This window comes from Erpetoichthys calabaricus, chromosome 3 (genome assembly GCF_900747795.2).
Source record: "Erpetoichthys calabaricus chromosome 3, fErpCal1.3, whole genome shotgun sequence".
Lineage (NCBI taxonomy): Eukaryota > Metazoa > Chordata > Cladistia > Polypteriformes > Polypteridae > Erpetoichthys > Erpetoichthys calabaricus.
In genome coordinates, this window is record NC_041396.2 from 286972075 (window position 1) to 286989544 (window position 17470).

Below are 17470 nucleotides of genomic sequence, written 5' to 3' on the forward strand. Positions count from 1 at the left end.
ATTCATCTTAGATGGGTAAAACAGCTAGTTACTTGACTATTTTGGCAATTAGTTTATATAGAAAGTGTAAAAAATCCTGCAGCATTGTATATCTAGAGTATTGGGAACACTGCTATGGGATATTGTTTGACGTTACTCATTTTGGTTGATGTAGCGGCATTTGTACTCCATAGAACAATTCAATAGTGTGATGTTTGTTCAAATAATTCCACAATCCAAATAAGAAAAATGAACATTACAAAGAAAAGAAAAGATCTTGTTCAAAGAAAATTCTGTTTAATACTTACTAATCTTGTTTCACTTCTTTCTGTATTTGGTCATACAGCCATACTTTCAAACATTTATATATTCTTTGAAGGTTGTAGAAAGATCAGGAAGGAGACGGTCAGAATACTGCATGCCAGTGTTCTATTTGTAAGCTAATTTAACAGTAGTCTCACAATGAGGCAATTTCCTATCTGGAATACAGGAATTCCTGCAAACTGGAGTTTACAATAATAGCTAAGAAGGTTCTATTTCATGTTAACTTACAGGGGGATAAAAGATTATACCATAATCTAAATAACTATGAGTAATTGAAATTAGTAGACACTATATGATTTTTACATTAACTTCAACTTTCTAAGCTTTTCTCTTACATTTGATAAGAGAGAAGAAGTGTTATCAATAAAATGCAATTATGTCAGAAGGATGAGCTAATGTTTCACAGGATTTTTAATTTTATGAGCTCCAAAAAATGGCAATTTTTGGAAAAAGTACAGCTATAAAAGATGAGACAAATCAGCTGAGAAGAGAGAAGAGGAGGAAGAGAAAATCAAACTGAAAATACTCTGTGTCATTGCTGAGACTTCAAACAACAAGGCAGGTGTCACCTGGGCAGCTGTGTGGTTGATCTTCATCTATTTAGAGAGCTTCAGGATGATCCTTAGGTGGGGTTGAAAAACATCTCAAAGATCTCACCTCTACTAACAAAGTTTGTCACCAAAGAATATTATGTCACGGTACTTCAGTCCCCCCCAGGCATCTATTTCTACACCCTTCATTATCTAATTTAAGGTTGCAGGTGTCCAGAACCTCTACTGGCAGTTTTGGGCAAAAGGTAGGCAACATCCTCCAGATTTGGTGCCAGCCAGTAAAAGAGGATCATTAGATTATTATCGATGAGTAAACAGAAATAACGAATACTGCACTGGTGTCCCATGTAAGATCCTATCATTTATCACCCATAATGGAGCTGGCCAGAGAGATGTATGGAATATTCTAGGTACATTTAATGGTACTTGCTTCCTATGATATTGGATTTTATTTTTTCATTTATTATTTATTTATTTTGTACAGTTTTAATATGATAAGACTGCTACAGTCAGTGTGTGTGTGTGTGTTAATAATCAATAAGACTTTTTTTAAGTTGGATAATTAATCATCAGTCTTACCTTCGGCAATACTGGTAATTAACCAAGGCTCCTACTTTATTTACCTTACATTAACCCTGTTGTAGGAAGTGGTTCTCAGGCCCTTCGGCTTATATATATCAAGGTAACTGAGGCACACTCATTTTAAGAAACAGAATAATACCATTTATTAACAAACTCAATAATTATGAAAGTATGATAAATATAAACATATACATACATATAAGACAGGGTGCAGACAGACCAGATAAACTAACATATAACTTATAGGCTGGCTGTTTACTTGTTACATAGAGTTTTACTTTATCTTGGCACAGATAATTAGTTTACGATACCAAGTCTTTATGGAAAAGTCCGATGTCATGTGAAGTTGTTGCTTTGTTGTTGCTCCTGGTTCAAGTAGAAGATTCCTCATGTGTTGGAGTGCACTCTCTCTTTTCTGTGTGATCCTGGTCAGTGCTGTGCTGTTGCTTCCTCAGCTTGCCTTTGTCTTTTGCCACTTCATAGTGAAAAGGCATTACTCATTCTGCCCCAAGAGTTTAGGTGCTGAAGTTTCCTTCTTGAAGTCAAGGCTTCTCAGCCTCATCAGACTACTGGCACACAGCTTTGGCTTGACAAACTGGGCTTCAGGTTTCAGATTCACAGAGAAAAGAGTTTGTCGGCTTTGGTTCTCAAAGGAAGAGCGGCTGAGAGCTCTTTGGTTCAGAGAGCAGGTTTCAAAGGTTCTCAGTCACTTTGGAGAGTTCATCCTCCTTGAGAGAATCCAAGGGAAGGTTCCCACTTAGAGAATGCCTAAACCTCTCTTAACCTGCCATTCTCTGCTAACCCTGTAGGGTGCAGCTAGTTTATAAAGGAATGTTGAACGTCTTCTGATTGGATTAAACTCACTTGAAGTTATAAAATAGGTGTCTTCGATTAGATGAGTTATTCTGTCCATTCTAGCTGTCATCCATTTAATTATATATCTTTGTTGTTGCATGAGTCCATTTCACTCATTCTGGCTCAAGAATGCTGCAGAGGGGCATCTGAAGAAATCCCAATTCAACTCTGATTTACATCTTTTCTATCAGATGAAGTCCAGACAGATCCTGGCACAAGATGGAGTTTAGACACTTTGTTTGAAATGAAAGAGAAGGAGCAGCTGGATGGCTACATCCCTACTAAGTCTGCTGTCCTAACAGGCCTGGTATGCCACTCAAGCCTAGCAGAATGGGCAATACCCACTTTATCCTATGGTGTGTGTGTGTCCAGTTCCACTGAACAATCTGTTTGGTCAGTTTGGCTTTGGTCAGATTGGTCAGTTTTGCTTTGATTGCTCAGTCAAACGCAATCGATATAGGAAATGCCAGGCAAAGGAGAATGACACATTGAAAGTCGCCTTTAAACATAGGAAGAAATCTCAAGAATATGGCTGCTGTTTTCATTACAAGTAATGGGGGCCCATCTACTAATGGTTAAAGTGGACAGGAGATGAGCAGCGAACTTCAAAATGTCTGCCACTTTGTACCACCTCAGTATCACCTCAGTTGTCCCGCAGGGCTCAGTACTGGGACCTTTACTGTTTTCACTGTACATGCTTCCACTGGGATCTATCATTAGGAAACATAATGTTAATTTTCACTCGTATGCAGATGACACCCAGTTATACCTTTCATTTAAATCAAATGAAGTTTCTCCAATGTGGTCTTTAATTAGTTGTGTTAGTGAATTAAAGGAGTGGATGAATAAGAACTACTTGTCTTTAAATACAGATAAAACAGAGATGTTAATTGTTGGAGGGAATGATGCTGATCACAACAATATTTTGTCATCATTTAACTCAATGGGAATCCCAGTCAATTTTACTGAATCAGCCCGCAATCTAGGAGTTATCTTTGACTCTAGCATGTCATTTAAAGCGCATATTACAAAGTTGTCCAAAACATGTTTCTTCCATCTTAAAAATGTTAGGAAATTAAGGCGCTTTTTAAATAAACAGGATTCTGAGAAACTAATTCATGCATTTATCTCTAGTAGGATTGACTACTGCAATGCGGTGTTCACTGGATGTTCAAACTGTTCTTTATACAGCCTCCAGTTAATCCAAAATGCGGCTGCGAGAATTATTACAAGAACAAGAAAATACGAACACATAACTCCAGTTCTTAAATCCTTACACTGGCTCCCGGTTAAGTTCAGGGCAGATTTCAAAATCCTTCTTTTAACATATAAATCATTAAATGGTCGAGGTCCGGCTTACTTGTCTGAACTTATCATGACTTACAAACCAGAGCGCACATTAAGATCTCAAGATGCCGGTCTGCTTATGATTCCAAGGATTAATAAAATAACAGTGGGGGGTCGAGCTTTTAGTTACAGGGCCCCTAAACTGTGGAATGGTCTGCCTGCTACTATAAGAGATGCCCCTTCGGTCTCAGCTTTTAAATCCCGGCTGAAGACTCACTACTTCAGTTTAGCATATCCTGACTAGAGCTGCTGATTAACTGTACAGACTGCATCTCTGTTGTTAGTCATTAGCACTTAAACATAAGAAACATGACAGTTATAATTGGATACTAACCCTCACTTATTCTGTTTTTCTTCTCGGCACTCAAATGTGGCACTTGGTGCCACGGCCCACCTGCCAAGTTGTTTTGCCTGCCTAAGGAAAAGTCATCCCAGATGGAGGATCGCAGGAATCATGGGAGAGAGGGGTCCTTTCATCGGATTGGCTGGCCCAGCACTGTTTCAGCTGTGGAATGGCCAAGTGGGGGAGGCAGCTTGAAGGATGAGGTCTCCAGGACTCTATACAAATACAAATCTTATTATGGGATATATCATCTACTGTTAAATTCTGCTCTGTACTTCTAAAATTTATATATATATATATATATATTTTTATTTCTTACTATATTGAGAAATTGTTCTGTGTACTGTATTGTATTGTATTGACCCCCTTCTTTTGACACCCACTGCACGCCCAATCTACCTGGAAAGGGGTCTCTCTCTGAACTGCCTTTCCCAAGGTTTCTTCCATTTTTCCCTACTAGGTTTTTTTGGGAGTTTTTCCTTGTCTTCTTAGAGAGTCAAGGCTGGGGGGCTGTCAAGAGGCAGGGCCTGTTAAAGCCCATTGCGGCACTTCCTGTGTGATTTTGGGCTATACAAAAATAAACTGTATTGTATTATTGTATTGTATCACCACAGCCTCCAACTACTTAGTACAATGCTACAGTACATTACTGGTTGGTCATGGTAATGGTAAAGTGTGTGAGGCAAGAAAGGGAGTGGAATCCAAAGACACTCCACACCATAACATCTTGTGGTGAGCCCAAATTGGAGCTGCAATATGCATGCCTTCAAAATCCTTCCACCGTGGTGCCTTCATAATCCATCATGGTGCAGTAAATTCAACTTAGATTTATATGAAAACACAACATGATGGCTATCCTTCTGCCATTGGTGAAATTCTTTGCACCACTGTAGTCATAGATGCCTGCTGCCAACTATACTGAACAATGTGTGCAGACACCTGTTGACTTGTGACAGATCACAACTGTTGGGGAATGGTCCTTGATGTGGCTGTTTGGTCCATCATCACCTTGCACACAAAACTTCAGGGCTTCCATTCTTTTGTGTGTTTTAGTGTCCTCACTCTGGTGATTCCAAAACTCCTCTCTGCACTAATGCCATACTCTTGGCACTGTGCTTGAATTCCATCCATCACAAACACCAATGTCCTGAAAGGATAATCTGCCTTCCTGCATTTCAACAATTCTTCCTTGTGCAAACCCTGAGAGCTGGACGTATGGATGCTCTCCACTTTGCTAGGGTACTTTTGGCCCCTAATAGTACACTAACTGCCAGCAGTCACTTTGCTGACACCTTTTTTTACGCACTGTGGGAAAGTTCAGGGGCCATAACTCACACACATCATTTGCATTGGTGCTGTGCTTCTAGTTTTTTTACTGTTCCATGACCTATCCATCCTGCAAGTTTTGGACCAATATGATATGTTTTCCCAGTGTTGCAATCTTAATGGGCAGCAGTGTAAAATAAATGGCTATACCTTTAGTCAGTTGTATAAATAAATCAATTTTAAAACTGTTTGCTTTATACGAGAGATGTTCAAAAAGTGTATGCACTTTTATATTTTTGTTGCAAACTGTGAAGGCAGGAGGAGTAGTAATTGGGCATTAAAAAGTTGGTACGATGCTGGGAAAATTGCATCGCAAATGAAGATGACTATGTAGAAAAGTGATGTGATTTGTTTTTGAAATTCTTAATATAGTTAAAAATAGTGTGGAAACTTTTTGAATGTCTCTTGTATTAAACTAATGGGTACAAACTGATTGAAATTTACCAAAACTTACGCCAGGGTCTTCAAATTCGAGGCTGAAGGACTGTGGTGGCTACAGGACTTTGTTTCAACTCATTTTCCTAATTAAAGGACCATTATTGCCACAGAAGCAATTAAAAGTCAAACAAAATGACACCTTTTATTGGCTAACTGAAGGGTTTACAATATGCAAGATTTCAAGGCAGTTCAGGACCCTTCTTCAGGTAAGATGTACAATACCCTACTACTGCAGAAGCAACTGTAAGTCAAAAAACATTTCTGTGCTTCATTTTAGAACTTTATTGGTTGGCAATCTTAACAAGTGTGTTCATCATGAAGTATCTTTTTTGATAAAATATTTGGAAAGCAATGGTAGGGAAAAAAAGGAATGACTGAGAATTACTAATTTACTCCACTGCTCAGAATATCTGGGTGATATTCTCTGAAAAGAAAAATCTACAATATAACAATGACCTAAACTAGCACAATGAAACCATAAAATTAAATAACAAGTCACCAAGATTTGACTTCTAATTAAGAAATTTGGTTGGAACAAAAACCTTTAGAAAGGGATGTGCACAGTGAAGCGCTGAGATACATTGACAGGATTGTGCTGAACATTGTTTTGAGGTTTTGAGATATTTGATTTCTGATTCTCTAGTGACATCTTCTGGCCATTAGTATTAACATTAGACACTCTTTCAGGGCAGTGTGGGAAACACCAGATAATAAAAAAGACATTGATAATCCCTGATTGATGTTGCAGCTGTGATGTAATGTCATTTTTCAACTGAAATTGAAAAGTAATATATATATAGCGTAGTGGTAGCTCTGCTGCCTCGCAGTTAGGAGACCTGGGTTTGCTTCCAGGGTCCTCCCTGCATGGAGTTTGCATGTTCTCCCTCTGTCTGCGTGGGTTTCCTCCGCGGAGCTCTGGTTTCCTCCCACAGTCCAAAGACATGCAGGTTAGGTGGATTGGTGATTCTAAATTGGCCCTAGTGTGTGGGTTTTTTTGTGTGTGTCCTGTGGTGGGTTGGCACCCTCCCCGGGATTGGTTCCTGCCTTGTGCCCTGTGTTAGCTGGGATTGGCTCCAGCAGACCCCCGTGACCCTGTGTTTGGATTCAGCGGGTTGGACAATGGATATATATATATATATATATATATATATATATATATTCATGGCATTAGTAGTCTGAATCACAATCTGATTGTATGGGTGGTTACCTGCCAGGTAACGCTTGTGGATGGTCAGCAAGTTGGCTAACATCCGCCACGGTGCCCTCTTTTCAGTTGCGAGAAGCAGATCATAGAATGGTTGAAATAGTTTTACTGTCAAATAATGCAAAGAGTACGCGACACGTGTTTCGCCCTAATTCTGGGCTCATCAGGCGTACACACTCACTGCATCCCCTCTCAGGAATCGAACCTCGAACATCAGCGCCAGAGGCAAAGCCCCTAACGTTGCGCTACGGTGTGTGGTTCGTTTATTTGACAGTATGTAGATCGGAGTAATTGCATTCATGGCATTCGTAGTCTGAATCACAATCTGATTGTATGGGTGGTTACCTGCCAGGCTGACCAACCACAAGCGTTAGAAAAATAAAAGACAAAATAAGAAATTAAAATAAGACAACACTAGTTAACATAGAAAAGGAGTAAGGTCCGATGGACAGGGTGGACAGAAAAAACAAAAAAAAACTCCAAAAAGCTGGAGAAAAAAATAAAATCTGTAGGGGTTTCAGGCCACCAGACCACCCAGTCCCCTCTGGGCATTCTACCTAACATAAATGAAATAGTCCTCTTTGTAGTTAGGGTTCTCATGGAGTCACTTGATGCTCATGGTCATACTGGCTTTTAATCCATCCATCATTGTTGGAACATCATGGTGCTTTGAGTAGATGGTGGTGGACCACCAAAAGAGAGTAGGGGTTAGTACAGTCTCTTCCCTATACTGCCTGCTTCTCACTGTTATTCACAATGAATCCAATGGTTTGCTTCAATACTGATTGTTAACATATGGATGTAGGTGACATTCAGGATATTACTGCTTCTGTCTTTTGATTGTTAACATATGGATGTAGGTGACATTCAGGATATTATTGCTTCTGTCTTTATTGCTTCCCCACACTTCACACTACTCTGCGTGCCTTCCCAAACTGAAGGAAATAACCAAAAATATTGCAAATTGTAAAAAATCGATTAAATAACTAGCCATGTTACAATAATACATGTAGAGACCACTGCCGCAGGGGGACACAGCCACAGTTCAGAAACTCCTCTTAAACAGTATTTCAATGGGAAACAAACACACTCTTACACATCTTTGTAGGAACAACTGCAGGCTTGCTGTCTTGCTGTGTGACATGCTCCTTGCACGGGGCTTTGAACTTTCACTACTCCTTCTTGTCTCAGCCACGGCCCTAGGCCCAAGCTTTTTTCCCCCCGGTGCAGCCTACGGTGTCTGCTGGTGCCCCCACCAGTCACCTTTCTTTCGCTCAAACACCCAGAGATGCTGACGTTGCTGTTGAAAGCCCTCCTGTTAGCACATTGAGTAGAAGACACCGTCATGGGAATTCCGCAGCTGATTCCGAGTGGCTTGCCATGTAAGCTTCGAACATTTAAAAGGCCGAGCCATAGACATCCTGAGGTCTCACTCTCATATCCTCTCTTCCCCAAGACTCCCTCTGCTCCGGTCGTTGTTTCCGAGACAGTGTACCCCAACTTTAAGATGAAGACTTTGTGTTCTTTTGACCAGGAGTCAGGGCCAGCTGTTCCCAGTGTGGCCAGACCACTTCTGAAAGAGTCTTGTGTTTGTATGTGCCAGAACTGCAATAAAGCTTCTGCTCCTTGGAAGCCCTTCTGTGCTCTCCTGTGCAACTTTGTGACCCAAGCTTGACAATGCATGTATATAATATACAACTAAGCTTTTTGGCAATTATACTGAATGCCTTTATCAAACACTGAACATTATCAAAAACATGCCATCCCCACCATGAAATGTGATGGTGATGGCATCTTGCTGTGGGGATGCTTTTCTTCAGCTTGTCCTCAAAGGCTTTTATGAATAAAATGAATGCAGCAAAATAGAGAGAAGTCCTGGAGAAACCATGATGAAGTTCAAACATGTGAATACAGAGAAAAGGAACTGAAAGTTCACATAGGGCAAGAGATATCAAATATTTTTAAATTATCTATTACCTGTCTTTGACAGGTACTGTGGATAGTAGCTTAACTATCCCCACATAGAAATTGTCTTTTCACATGACCTTTTTTGTAATATAACAAGTTAGATGCTACTCACACTTTTTAAGCAAACACAATTTATTATATATTTTTCCCTCCATCTTTTTGGACTGTTTTTATATTAGTTTTGCATTTAGTTACGGTCAGTGTCACTACTGGTAGCATGAGGCGATACATGGACCCTACAGAGGTTGCACAGATAGTTCAACTTCTCCAGGATGGCAGGCACATCAATACGTGCCACTGCCAGAAAGTTTGCTGTGTCTCCCAGCACAGTCTCAAGGGCATGGAGGAGATTCCAGGAGACAGGCAGTTACTCTAGGAGATCTGGACAGGGCCATAGAAGGTCCTTAACCCATCAGCAGGACTGACCGGTATCTGCTTCTTTGGGCAAGAAGGAACAGGATGAGCACTGCCAGAGCCTACAAAATGACCTCCAGCAGGCAGGCCACTGGTGTGAATGTCTCTGACCAAACAATCAGAAACAGACTTCATGATGGTGGCCTGAGGGCCCAACGTCCTGTAGTGGGCCCTTTTCTCACTGCCCAACACCGTGGAGCTCGATTGGTATTTACCATAGAATACAAGAATTGACAGGTCCACCACTGGTGGGCGCCCTATGCTTTTCACAGATGAGAGCAGGTTCACTCTGAGCACATATGATAGATGTGAAAAGGTCTGGAGAAGCTGTAGAGAATGTTATGCTTCCTGTAACATCGTTTAACATGACCGGTTTGGTGGTGGGTCAGTGATGGTATATCTGGGGAGGCATATCCATGGAGGGACGCACAGACCTCTACAGGCTAGAAAACAGCACCTTGACTGCCATTAGGTATCGGGATGAAATCCTTGGACCCATTGTCAGACCCTATGCTGGTGCAGTGGGTCCTTGGTTCCTCCTGGTGCACGACAATGCCCGGCCTCATGTGGCAAGAGTATGCATGCAGTTCCTGGAGGATGAAGGAACTGATACCATTGACTGTCCAAGTGCTCAGTCAAAAGAACACCTCTGGGTGGGACATTATGTTTCGGTCCATCTGACGCCTCAGACTGTACAGGAGCTCAGTGATGCCAGATCTGGGAGGAGATCCCCAGGACAAAATCCGTCTGTCAGACCCAATAACCCCCCCATCCCAAACCCCCCCCCCCCCCAAGATATAATCAGGAATGCATACAAGCACATGGGGTCAATAAAAACTACTGAATACGATTTGGAGTTGCTGCAATGAAATTTCGGCAAAATGGACAAGCCTGCCTGCCACATCATTTTTTCTCTTTGATTTTCGGGGTGTCTGTGAATTCAGCCCTCTGTAGGTTGATCATTTTCATTTCCTTCAAACGATGTGCCATCCATTCGTTCCTAACACATCACCATATCAGTCCATATCAGTAGAGATAGCCAGCAGGATTTTTTTTCCCATCTGATCTGATGTGTTTTCAAAGTGTTCCTTTAATTTTTTTGAGCAGTTTACTTTACTTAATACTGTTATTATCAGAGTAATGAGTTTTGCATTAATGATACATCCATCCATTCCATTTAGGAACCACATTTGTTTTTTAGGCAGATTTTTAATTTGACTATTATGCCACTTACATTCCATTACAAATACTTTTTTTCATTCTTGAGCTTGAGAAGTGGTACCAGAAGTGTGCTAATCATGCTGAAAGCTTTCTATTATATTTTATTTTAAATTGGACAAAGCTACTTGTATTTTGTCTGTGGTGTGGCAAGTTCATTAGGATTATGACATTTAAACTAAGGGCCTATTTTGCCTGTCATCAAATAGTAAAATAACAAGTGTACAAAATGCCTAAAATAAATGCATGAATGACACAACATGGCATGACGCATCCCTAAAAATGTCAAATAATTGCTTATTCAATTAAAAAGAGGACCATTAAATCATTTTCTTGCAATTTTAGGCACATTTTCTTGCAACTGAAGTTATTAAAAAAAACTGGTAGACTGTGATACTGCAATGCTACACTGCAGTGAATTCTGGTAAATGCTGCTGAGCAATTCCGTGAATACAAAGTCACTGTAGAAGTGGGAAGTCCGCCATTAACCACAGGGCTGTGGGTTAACTAAATTGAACATCTTTGGGATGGCCAGGAAAACCTTTAGACACTGAGAGACCTGGAAAACACACAGATAACCTCAGGGTGTGGGATCTGTAAGACAGCAAATCAAATCAAATTTTACTTGTCACTTACAAATGAGGGCGGCACGGTGGCACGGTGGCACAGTGGGTAGCGCTGCTGCCTCGCAGTTAGGAGACCTGGGGACCTGGGTTCGCTTCCCGGGTCCTCCCTGCGTGGAGTTTGCATGTTCTCCCCGTGGGTGCCCTCCAGGTGCTCCGGTTTCCTCCCACAGTCCAAAGATATGCAGGTTAGGTGGATTGGCGATTCTAAATTGGCCCTAGTGTGTGCTTGGTGTGTGGGTGTGTTTGTGTGTGTCCAGCAGTGGGTTGGCACCCTGCCCGGGATTGGTCCCTGCCTTGTGCCCTGTGTTGGCTGGGATTGGCTCCAGCAGACCCCCGTGACCCTGTGTTCGGATTCAGCGGGTTGGAAAATGGATGGATGGACTTACAAATGATGCCTACAGTGCAATATGTAGTGAAACCACAGTGTTACCATGTTACTTGTGGATAAAAACTATTGAAGTTTATTGACTGGCAGAAATGAAAAAAAAATAAATAAATAAAGATTAGAAATGCAACATTTCCCCAGGCTAAAACACGTTACTTCTAAACATATATTTTTTCATTCTAATAGTAAAAAGTTTACTTCTTTTATTTCCTTTCTGGTGGAGTATTTTAGTGCTCCAGAGTCATGACTTCAGATCCCTTTGCTGATGGCTGTCTCTGTTTCACACATTCTTGTCCGGTCTGCATAGCCTTTTATTCAGGTATTCCACTTTTTGTGTGTGTGGTATACAATAAAAAAGAATATATAAAGATTATTGATAAATTACACAAAAGTCCACTAGATGTCAGTATTACTCACATTAGGCACTAGTTTATCCCAGTATGAGAGCCAAATCAATACTGTACACTTTATCAGTAAACAGTATCAACAAACTTATAGTAAAGCACATTGATGTAACAACAAACTATTATTGAAATAATATTGCTGAATGTAAATAACACTAAGGCACATTCCCAACATATAAACACTAAACAATACAACAATACAATTTAAACAACGTTATGTCTTAACGCATAACAAACATATAATACAAGTAAAACGCAAAAAAACCCACCTCTGGTCATAAACGCGCACTTCGTGACTGATTTAGTAAATTAGAAATTCTCAACTATTGTCATTATTATAACAGCTTAAGGAAAATAACAAACAAGGAAAAACAAACACACACAAATCTTACATCTTTGCTAACATCCCATAATACATGCTCTTGTGCATGCTGGGAGGTGCACCTTGTCTCTTAAATATTGCTGTCTCTCTAACAGCAACTTTAAAATGAGTGTGGGTATTTCTGTACAATGCACTCAATTGGCATTGTGAATTTCCCCTTTGGATTAATAAAGTATCTATCTATCTATCTATCTATCTATCTATCTATCTATCTATCTATCTATCTATCTATCTATCTATCTATCTATCTATCTATCTATCCTATCCTATCCTATCCTATCAGGGCCGGATTAAGAGCTTTGGGGGCCCGTAGCACATTTCAAATTTGGGGGCCCTTTTGGTCTGCATCATCTGAAGTTTAGATTCTGAACAGTTCAAACCGGACTAAATAATTATTTTACTCTCGATTATAATAAGAATCTTATAATATTTATGTGAATTTTATGTTTTGGGCCCCTAAAGTTTTGTTGTGTAAGAAATTTACAGTTTAAAAACGTAAAGATAACATTTTTAAAGATCAGTTTTTCAATGCTACACTTTTTCATTAAATATTGGGTCCACCATTTGGGGGCCCCCAAAATTGCGGGGCCCGTAGCATATGCTACATGTGCCTATTGGTTAATCCGGCACTGTATCCTATCCTATCCTATACTATCCTATCCAGGGACAGCTTAATCCAAGTGAAGATCATGGGGGCCATTAGTAAATCTTTGCAGCATCAGGCAGAAGGCATAGAGCAGTCCTTCAAGCTACAATCAAGCACAGAGCCAGACTCACGTCTGCAGTTCAAGTAATAAATATAACTTTGGAATGTAATAGGAAAGGAGGGCACCCAGAGAAAATGTCACACAGATATGGAGACAGAAAAAGTGGTCTCTCAAACTACAACACTAGAGATCAAGCCACTTTTCTTGCACTAATTCTTAACTTAAAATAGATGGCTTTAAATTATGGCAATGCAAAATGTCCAAGCAAAACCTATTGGGCACAGGGAAACCATATAGACTCCAGGCACAAAGCAAACAGAAAAACAAAACATAAAATAGGTACAACATTGCTAGTTTAACTAAACTTCTTTTGTTGAAAATACGAACTTTGTCCTTCCTCCACAACCGACTCCAATTCTTCTGAGTTGAATCGAGGACTCTCTTTTCATTGCAGACCTGGGAGTACATCCAGTGCTTAATCTATTGCCTCCTGGAAAGCACTTCAAGGTCAGGCAGGGCCACCACTATCTTTATCATTACTGTCCAAGAGCCCCCCCCCCCCCCCCCCCGCAACCCCCCCCCCCCGAGTGGGGGGACACTCAGCCCATAGCACGCAGTCAGCCACTCTGCTGACCTTCCCAGTTCTTGAATCCATCTCAGGTGTTGCTCAGTGGTTGTTAGGACACCACTCCCGCTGCAGCCTCTGTAACATCCTGCCACCTCCATGTCCTGGCATGTTAAGGAGATAATATTGCTCCCTCCCTAACCTTCCATTATCAAGCCCTGGTGGCCAGGTAAGGAAGGGCCACCCATTCTAGCTGGGATGCCGGTTCGTCTGTCACTATACAGTATACTATATATGTATATATATATATATGGTTGAAATAGTTTACTGTCGGGCGGCACAGTGGGTAGCGCTGCTGCCTCGCAGTTGGAAGATCTGGGGACCTGGGTTCGCTTCCTGGGTCCTCCCTGCGTGGAGTTTGCATGTTCTCCCCGTGTCTGCATGGGTTTCCTCCGGGCGCTCCAGTTTCCTCCCACAGTCCAAAGACATGCAGGTTAGGTGGATTGGCGATTCTAAATTGGCCCTAGTGTGTGCTTGGTGTGTGGGTGTGTTTGTGTGTGTCCTGCGGTGGGTTGGCACCCTGCCCAGGATTGGTTCCCTGCCTTGTGCCCTGTGTTGGCTGGGATTGGCTCCAGCTGACCCCCGTGACCCTGTGTTCGGATTCAGCGGGTTGGACAATGGATGGATGGATGGATGGATAGTTTACTGTCAAATATGAGGGCACCGTGGCGAATGTTAGCTGACTTGCTGACCAACCACAAGTGTTTCCTGGTAGGTAACCACCCATACAATCAGACTGTGACACAGACTACGAATGCAATATATATATATATATATATATATATATATATATATATATATATATATATATATATATATAGGAGTGTATAGGAGTGCAGTGGAGTGTGTACACCTGATGAGCCCAGAATTAGGGCAAAACACGTGTCGCGTACTCTTTGCATTTATTTGACAGTAAACTATTTCAACCATTCTATGATCTGCTCCTCACAAACTGAGGGCACCGTGGCGGATGTTAGCAGATTGCTGGCCAACCACAACCACCCATACAATCAGATTGTGACACAGACTACGAATGCCGTGAATGTAATTACCCCGATCTACATGCTGTCAAATAAACGAACCACACACCGTGGCGAAACGTTAGGGGCATCGCCTCTGGCGCTGACGTCCGATTCCCGAGAGGGAGTGCAGTGGAGTGTGTACACCTGATGAGCCCAGAATGAGGACGAAACACGTGTCGTGTACTCTTTGCATTTATTTGACAGTAAAACTTTTGCAATATCCTATGATCTCGCAACTGAAGAGAGCACCGTGGCGGATGTTTGCCGACTTGCAGACCACCCACAAGCGTTACTTGGTAGGTAACCACCCATACAATCAGATTGTAATTCGGACTACGAATGCCATGAATACATATATATATATATATATATATATATATATATATACATATATATATGGTTGAAATAGTTTACTGTCAAATAAATGCAAAGAGTACATGACACGTGTTTCGCCATCATTCTGGGCTCATCAGGTGTACACACTCCACTGCACTCCCTCTCGGGAATATATATATATATATATATATATATATATATATATACTGTATATATATATATATATATATATATACACACACACACACATACAGTATATTCTCATTGCAGGTACATGTTGAAACAGTCCTTCTCTATAGTGTCTAATATTAACCTGAAATTATTGTGTTATTGTGAGATTTTTCACAGACCTGTAATATTAATCAGATCAGCCCAAATTTTATATATTCACCTTCCATGTATATTTTCTTCATGCGCTTGCCTTACAACAGGACACATTTTAAGTTTTTCGTACTTTGATTTCCTGAGAGGTGCAATGGCTCATGCCCTGGAGTTTTAACACCAAGGTTGCTGCTTCAGTTCACTCCTCTGACTCACTGTGTAGTTCGGAGTAAATCACTTCAGTGTTTCATTCATTAAAATGCGTGTGAAAAACGGGATAAATAGCAACAAGCATTTATCTCTGCAGCCCGGTGCCTCCACCTTGGAGCCGCAAATAGGTAAGACTTGGATCCATTGGGCTCCAATAGCGCCTAGCTGCAGACCACCACGGCCACACTATGGTATGGTAAATATCTGCGTTATGGGAGGTTTATTTGACTTATATAATGACGATTGTCTGTTTGGGGAACTCCGCGCATTTGGAACTGCAACAAGTCCGTTTCTTCGAGGTGCTCACCAGATGGCGAAGTTCCTTAAGCTTGCAGAGAAGCTGAAATGGAGACGAAGGCGGAACCCCCCGGATAGTGAAACTGAAAGCTGAGACTGCACTATAGAATTGAATTCGTATTTTAAGAGACTAAACACTTCCTTTAATTTTATTACACACTTCCTGCAGTTTTATTGGGTTTCGCCTTCCTATAAACCATGTGGGTCAAGGATCCCGTTCCAAACTGGAGTGACATAATGACAGATTTCATCTGCGGGCAGCGAAGAAATTAAGACGCAGCAGGAAGGAGATCACACACAGGCAGAACGAAGACAAAAAGGTAACGCGATCAGCTGACACTTCGTTTATTGTTGCAATAATTAATTAAATATGAAGGGCTAACTGCTGCTATTGAAATTCCAAGAAATAAATACGAAAGCGTCTCAGTGACGTGGAGAAATTTATGAAGAAACAATTTTGGAACTTTTCATGTAAAACTATTAAATATTTCGATGTAGAGTTTCGTTAACAGAGCCCGCAAATCAAGTCTCACATGTCAAAGGGGGCCATTGCAGGGTGCGGTGAACTTTTTATTTTGTTAACTTAACGAATTCACACTCAGCGTCCTACTAGTAAATTAATCAATCCGTCTTCATTGACATGCTCAGAGCAGGTCTCACTTGTGAGACCGTTACCGATCCGTAAAAGAAGAACTTAGATGTGCGTTCAAAACAAGAGCCCGGTGGTACAGCCAAACGAAAGATAAACAGAAACAAAAGACCGTGTTGCGCTGAAAACTATACTAGACATTTAAAAGCAAGTAAGTAAATAATAATAATGTCTTTATATAGCGCTTTGCAAACTGCACGCAGGAAGGACCCGGGACGCGGGCCCGTATTCTCCTCACTAAAATAACGTTTGAATAAATACTTTGAACAAGGAGCGGCACGGCGGCGCAGTAGTAGCACTAATGACGCGGAGACAAGGGGTCGCAACCAAGGTATTCATGTTCCGGACGGGTTTCCTCCCACTATCGAAGTATATGCAGGTTAGCTGGATTGCCGACGCTAAATTGGCACGTGTGTGTGTGTTTTTTGTGTGTTTTCCCTGCAATGGACTGGCGCCTCGTCCAGGTTTTGCTCCTGCCTTGCGCCTTAAACTAGACGAGATAGGCTCCTGCATAGCTGCGACTCTGGTCCGGATTAAGCGGTCTAGAAAATGACATGACTTTGAACAAGCCACACATATTGCAGTTGAGCCCAATGAGAATGACCTTAAATTTTAATTCTATTTTTATTATTATTATTATTATTATTAATAATAATTCTTTGCATTTATATAGCGCTTTATTTATTGCACGTCATGTTGTTACACTGTGGACCCTGAGCTTCGCAATTTCGTCTATCTGTATACTTGTATATGGTTGAGATGACAATAAAGTTCACTTTGACTTTGACACTTTGACACTTTTGACTTTGATATTAAACTTGTCAGTTATTTTTAATGGCCTTCTGTCAACGTGGGGCTCCCCTGTTCAATCCAGTCCAATGGACTATTCCCTGTTACTGCCAGCTACTGTGCAGTTGGAAGTGAAGCCTACAACATGGCTAAGAAAAGAGGCCTGTG

At 41.1% G+C, this 17470-nt stretch overlaps 1 protein-coding gene across 1 annotated transcript in view; it reads left to right on the forward strand.

The window, feature by feature from the left end:
• Positions 1-15859: 15859 nt before the first annotated feature.
• LOC114644553 (butyrophilin subfamily 1 member A1-like) overlaps positions 15860-17470 on the forward strand; it is a 51061-nt gene continuing 49450 nt past the window's right edge. Inside the window, exon 1 of the mRNA XM_028792615.2 lies at positions 15860-16184. The gene's annotated coding sequence lies outside the window, so the exon portion shown is untranslated. The remainder of the gene's footprint in view (positions 16185-17470) is intronic.